This window comes from Ursus arctos, unplaced genomic scaffold (assembly GCF_023065955.2).
Source record: "Ursus arctos isolate Adak ecotype North America unplaced genomic scaffold, UrsArc2.0 scaffold_19, whole genome shotgun sequence".
Classification (NCBI taxonomy): domain Eukaryota; kingdom Metazoa; phylum Chordata; class Mammalia; order Carnivora; family Ursidae; genus Ursus; species Ursus arctos.
The window spans coordinates 21,168,824-21,174,823 of NW_026622863.1; the positions used below are offsets into that span (position 1 = coordinate 21,168,824).

The following is a 6,000-nucleotide window of genomic DNA, read 5'->3' on the forward strand; positions in this document are numbered from 1 at the left end:
CACATGAAATGGGCGGGGCGGGGGAAATGCAAGCATTCAGTCTATAGCACCTGTCTTCCACTTGCTATTAAGATCCCTTTCACTTCTGAATTTCAATCTGCCCACCAAGAAGACCCCGCGTGGTCTCCTGGCCGTCAGTCCTGTTTGTTCCACACGGACAGCCCACAGCAGCACGAACTTCAGCCTGCCTGAGGCCAATGCTTTCCCACTCACACTGCCACTTTCTCTGCCCTCCTTAGGCCGTAGCACAAAGCAGTGCCTCCTAAGGACAGAACTTGATTCATGAAAAAGGAGAGGGCTTCCCAGGCAGGCAAATCCAGAGCCCTCATTATAGCGCTTCTTCCTAATTGTCTGGTTTTGCTCATTTGCAAAATGGGCACAACCAGATCTAAGGCTCAGGCTCTCCCTGAGCATCTGAGACGCAGTATGTGATATGTTGAATGTCGGCAATAAAATGCCTTTTTTCCCCTCACCTGCAGAGTTTAGTAAAGGGCTGAGAAGTTGACTGCTAAATCGAACTCTCTGGAATAGAATGGTTTTTGTTTTCCAATCCTTGAGAGTCAAGCATATTGCCAAGTAGGGTAGAGAGGCAACAGGCTTCAAGGGGTATATCTGAAGGAGCACATTTTCTTCCTAAGATATCTTTCCATTTCATTGCTTTCCCCACACAAAGCCAAAGGGGTTCTCCTTCCCTCAGCAAAGGTCTGGAGACATGGATTCCCTAACTCTCCTGATCCGATCACCCGTCCCAAGAATGAGCCTGCCACCGGTGGAAAAGTACCATTCCCAGGTCTGCGCTCCATCTGTAGCTGCTTGAAATGGGGTGTTCTGAGGGCTGGCAGGATCTACAATAATCACATCCTGCAAAAACAAAGGACCTCACAGCTCTTCAGACTCCTGGACATCATTTCCAGGACACACAATGATTCTAGAAGGATAATGTCAAAGGGGGGGCTGGAGACTCAGACAGCAGGCAAGACACTGTCCACCTCCAGTCACTGAGGCAAGTCCGGGGGAGTCAGGGCCATAGAACCAGCCACATGTGGGCCCCCCAGGGCCTCCTGCACCTCATTCACAGCCCACTTTATATGAAGCTCATGCAGAAACATCAAGGGGGGAGAACAGTACTGACAGCCGGGCCGAGGGTACACCTGTTTCATTTGCTGGGAGGCCACCCAGGATGGCGCACAGGTCCCTTAGTTCATAGTCCCAGTCTCGATGGCCAGGGGACAATGATATTCTAGCCCTGAATGAGCCAACTAACCAGACGTGCTTTAGAGCAGACTTCATCTGTGGGTTCTATTACAGTGTTGGGTTTCAGAATGTCCCAGTGCCGCCCCCCACACCGCCTCCACCAAGGGCCTGAGGAGAGGCAAACCTCTGCCCTTGCACGCTCCTCCACCTCATCTCTGCTATGTCTTGCTCCAGAAGACATGGGGCCAAGCAGAAGGCACTGCAAGAATGTGAGCAGCTTGCTCTGAAGATCTTGCTAAGATATGCAAAGATAGGGAGCCATCGTAGGAGGCCTCAAGCAGAAGGGAGCTAATGACTTAGGAGAAAGCAGAAGGCTGTGGCAGACACTAAGCCACAGACACAGGAATGGCCACACTGGAAGAGGCCAGCTGACGGGAGCAGCTGCAAAATATTTTATTTCAGTGACTCAGAGTTTTACCACTTCTGAGAGACCAGTCACAGCTAAGTCTGATCAGACTTAATACGTAAAACATAACCCAGAAATTGGCAGACAAAAACAGACACTATCTTCACAAGGCTGACTGATACCAGGGACAGTGCGAACCCCGGGGCACACTGGGCTCTAGGGAGGGGACGATCTGCTCTGGGCCCCTCTGTGCCTCATTGTCCCCATCTGTGACATGGGGACAGGAACTCTGCCTAGCTTATCTATTGTGAGGATGAGAGTAGAGGAGGATTCAGAAAAGATAAACCCTTAAGTACTGAAGGACTAGGAATTAACCCTCAGCAGATGGAAGTTCTAGTATCATTTCTTCTGGAAGCTTCCCAGGACCTCCCTGATTCAATCAATTCTTGCCATTAGCTCTCAAAGTACCGTGTCACCCTCCCACAAAACACTTACCATGTTGTCATCTCACATTTCTCCATTTGATTCTCTAGTTAGTATTTCTCACACGTGAGAATGTAAATGCCAAGCAGGCAAGCAGCTGTGTCCATTCCGTGCTTGCCACTTTTTGTTCTTACCATGGCCTCCTGGTGCAGGTCAAATGCCTGAACAAATGAATGAGCACAAGCTCCATTGTGCCGGGCAGAAACTACAGCAAAGGGCCCCCAATCACGGCCGCTGCATTGTCCGGAGGAAGGTGTCCTCGGGCTTGATAACCGACTGGATGCCTCTCTCAGAAACCATTACCTCTTCCTTAAGTTTAGCAGCGTAATGAAAGTGGCTGCTATTTGTTCCATTGGGGTGGGGGGACGGTGGAATCTTCCCTTATCCACAAACCACTGAAATATATCATGCGGGCATCCTGAAACATCTAACGATTTTACAAGATTTGCTCTTCAAGATAGAGAAAGAAGAAAAAGAAAAAAACTGGTTTTGCATTTACGGTTTCCAGTAACCACAAAAAGCAAAAGGCTGAAACGGGAAGTGTTGGGTGAGTTTTAAAAGAAATACGGATACAGTAAGTTAAATACTACTTTGTGCTGGTGGCACAATGCGTGGCAATTATTAATCCTTAATTATGCAGAAATCTAACCATCTATGGCCTAATTAAGAGTCCAGTGGTTTCCAGCAAGCATGCACCACTGTTACTACAGCCATCGGTGAGAGGCAGGAAACCCTGCTTTGTGCTCTGTGGCCATGTGTTACAGCCGACTCCATTTTCTCCAAAATTATGAGCACAAAAAGTTCACAAAGCAGGACTTTTTTTTTTTTTTTTTTTGCTCCTTGTCCTAGGTTGAATTTCCCCTCTTTTCATAGTGAGCTTTGGATAATGGCATCATTAACTTGGTTACATACCCATTTGGCAGGGGAACAGGTGGGCAGCACAGAGGTAATGGTGCTAGAATGAAGAGAACAGCAAAAAGTAAATTGTTTAAAGGCCCCAGATGATTAAACAATTACTCTCTCTGTAGTTCATATTTTAGAGTAAATAGCATTTACCCTAGACTGCCATTTTTTGTCTCAGGAACTCGTCTGCCTCTGCCGGCTGTGCGTGGGTCCCCTTTCTCCCCGATGAAATTTTATCCCTCCAGGAACTCTTTTGTGAGCAGAAGCTGCTGATCTCTGGCCAAATGAAAAAGGCCTGTACTTTCTGCTCCTCGTCCTGCATCAAGCTCGAATTTCCAAACACGATATCCTTTTCCTGATAGCCGGCTGCACTCCATTGTTTCTCTCTGCGCACGAATTCAGAGGTTTTAACTCCTTCGCTCAATAATATTTACCAAGGGTGCCGACAAGGTGGCCTCCCATCTTCAATGAATTTCCGATTTCCACAGGCCATTTGTGATTCGGCTCCGGCTCTGACGCCCACACCTCGAAGCTTCTGCGTGTTGGGTACCATGAAGTAACAACGGCGCATGCGCGTGACGCCGAGTCTCCCTACGCAGCGTGTCTGGGAATTGTTTACATCCCGAGCATCTAAATAGGAGTTTGGGGGACGGGGGTGGGAACTAAATGTGGCCCATGTGTTGCTGAGATGTGAACCAATCTGAAAATTTTAACCAGAAATGCTGAGGCATGTATGTGTATGTCTGTAATAACAGACACTCACGACTGAGCGGGGGGGGAGGGGGGTGTCTTTTTAATTGATACAAAAAATGAATTGTGGATTGACAACTTCCCCTAAAAGCACAAAGTGATAAAAGTGTCATAAATTTGGACCATGTTCAAGTTCCACACAACTAGGGGCAGCCCTCAAAATCTAGCAAAAGTGGGATATCAAACTATAATAAGGCCAATTCTTACAATCTATTCCACTTGAGGCAAAGGAGTCTTGACTCCAAGACTCAGATGACTGTACCTCCTCGAGGTCTCTATCTGCACTAAGAGGGGATCTTTATCTCCAGTCTTTTCCTCCAGATGATAAATGGATTTATTGAGTATGCTGAAGTTCATGCTCTGGAAGGAGAACTTGATTCATGTGAGTCCACACACTGAAATAAATAGACCACGTAGAAAATACAGTGGGCTTTGAGCCCAAGCTTCACCATTAACATTGAGATGGGAAAACAGCAGCAGCCACAGCACCCAGGACTTGGTAGAAATTCAGGTTCCTGGGCCCCAACCCAGACGTTCTGAATCAGAATGTGCATTCTAACAAGACCCCCATTTGGAACATGCTGCTCTAAAAGGTTTCTGATAATGTGCAACCAATGTAGGGGACGTTGCACATTCATTGCAGCTCATTTCTGCTCCTAGAATGTGGGCTCTAAGGGCAGGGTTCATCTGCCCCCTCTCTAGGAGGCCCTCAAAAAATAGGTTTTGAATGAATGACTCTTCTTCTCTGTGTTCTGTATGCACTGGACTGTCCACTTCTGGCTTCAGGAATCATATTCCTAACCTTTGAAGTTTGCTTGCTGGTTGCTGGCTTGTTCTCAGGCCAACCGGTGAGGTCCTAGTGTCTGTAGGCTAATCTCAGGATTAGCAGCATTGTGCAGCAACCAGAGCTCCAACGTGAGCCCTGGGGCAGACTTCTACTTTCACTTCGGCCCTGTGAATTGTCTTTCTTTCTTTCTTTTTTTTTTTTTTTTTTTAAGATTTATTTATTTATTTTAGAGAGACAGAGAGAGCATGAGTAGGAGGGGCAGAGGGAAAGGGAGAGAGAAACTCAAGCGGATTCTGCAGTGAGGGTGGAGCCGATGAGGGGCTCGATCTCAGGACCCTGAGATCACAACCCAAGGGGAAACCAAGAGTCAGACGCTTATCCCTCGCCCCCCCCCCCTGCCCCCATGAATTTTTAAACCTCTTTTACTAGGAAGAATCACTTTCTGGCTGCTATGAAAAGCCCAGAGTGCAGAGCCAGGGCACATCCTGCATAACACTATTAAGCTTCCCCCAACAGAGCTATGACCCAGCCTGTGCACACTATTAAACTTCCCTGTCCCACTGCCGACTACAGTCCAGACTGTAATCACTTTGTGCCAAGTATCGATGAAAATGGAACACAAAGTAGACTCTTGCTTCCTCACTCCCACTTTTCAAAGTGGAATGGATGTGTCTTCTTCTAACCAGAAAAAGACTTTATTGCAGGTCATCATAAAACGAAAGAAAACAAAAATAAATACCACCACCACCACCACCACCACCACCACCACCACCTACCACCTGTCTCAAGATATTGGAAGGGAGGTGGGGAATGTGAAATAAAGAGAATATTAAGGGCAAATATGATGTTTGTTTCATCTTTCTTTTATATCACATTTGGGGCGCATGAGACTCTCTGAGAGGACACCCATTACCATTAGTTCCATCTTTTCTAATGCCACATACAGAGGGTGAGAGGGCCTCATTACTTTCCTCTCCAAGTCTCGAGTTGGCCTGCCCCCCACACTGAGCCACTCCAAGGGTTTGCTTTAGCACAGAGTGGCTCTACCACAGCCAGCTCTGCCATCCCTGAAGGCCACCTCCTGTGTCAACTCCCCTCCCACAAGACGGCCCCCTCCACGTGCCACTCCCTCCAAATACAGCTGCTCACTTAATATCACCTTCACTTATTCCCATACCCTCAGAATGTTTCTTTACTTTCCCATTCACCCCCAACTGGGAGACAGGGTGACCCATGGATTTTGGAGTTAGATGCCAATGGCTTAAAATCCCTGTCCTGTCTCCTGCTTGTCATATGATAGTGGGTAACTCATTTATCACCTTATGTCTCTGTTTCATCCTCTGTAGAACGGAAGTAATAGTATATATCACATAGGGTTGTTCTGTCAGTTCAAAAAGTGAGCCCATATCAGGTACGTATGAAAATGGTCAGTACATAATAACTGTTCCCATACTATCCACCAGGCCCTGCTACCAGG

General features: G+C 47.2%; 1 long non-coding RNA gene across 1 annotated transcript in view; it reads right to left on the bottom strand.

Annotated features, from left to right (window-relative positions):
- The window catches only part of LOC113252323 (uncharacterized), an 86,493-nt gene extending 82,945 nt beyond the window's left edge, over positions 1–3,548 (bottom strand). Inside the window, exon 1 of the long non-coding RNA XR_003314831.4 lies at positions 2,096–3,548. This is a non-coding gene — a long non-coding RNA (uncharacterized LOC113252323). The remainder of the gene's footprint in view (positions 1–2,095) is intronic.
- Between the last annotated feature and the right edge of the window lie 2,452 nt (positions 3,549–6,000).